Source organism: Oryzias latipes, chromosome 7 (genome assembly GCF_053564925.1).
Source record: "Oryzias latipes strain Hd-rR chromosome 7, Olatipes_Hd-rR_3.1".
NCBI classification, from domain to species: Eukaryota; Metazoa; Chordata; class Actinopteri; order Beloniformes; family Adrianichthyidae; genus Oryzias; species Oryzias latipes.
The window spans coordinates 1,079,886-1,080,484 of record NC_136243.1 but is presented as its reverse complement, the minus strand read 5'-3'; positions in this window follow the sequence as shown (position 1 = coordinate 1,080,484).

The window sequence follows — 599 nt, the reverse complement described above, 5'->3', positions numbered from 1 at the left end:
TTATTGCATTGTTACATAATATGGGCAAAAAGGTCAGTTCCTGATTATTTATTTATATTGTTGGAAATGGATGGATTGATAAGTGAAAACCGTCCTTTGTGTGTGTTAGTGTCCCTAAATGTTTGTGTTAGTTAAAGTTAAAGTTATTGGATGAATAATTTCATTTTAGATGCCTTAATAAATTTTAAAAAATAAATAAAGGTTGTCGAATAAAATGGATAAGTGAATTGACATAGATTAATAAAAAACAAATTGTGTCATTCCAGTCAGTGCTGTCCAAAACGGTAAACATATTCAAGGGGTTGATCAGACTGAAAGAAGACAATCAGCAACTTCAAAGAGGCTTGATTAATCTCTCAATGGGTGTGGGCTCAAAACACAATTGTGTTAGTTGATGGATCGGCTGATAAAAATAGTCTTCAAAAAGAGCCGAGGTGAAGGGATAGGGGTTTGGGCATGTCTGAAGTCTCTGCTGAAGTCACACCTGTGGAGATAAAGTAGAAATACAGCTGAAAAAGCCAGAGAAAAGCATTCTAGCAGCAGAAACCAGGAAAGGGATGCAGAGGTGTAACCCTTGTTCTATCCTAGGCACTTTAACG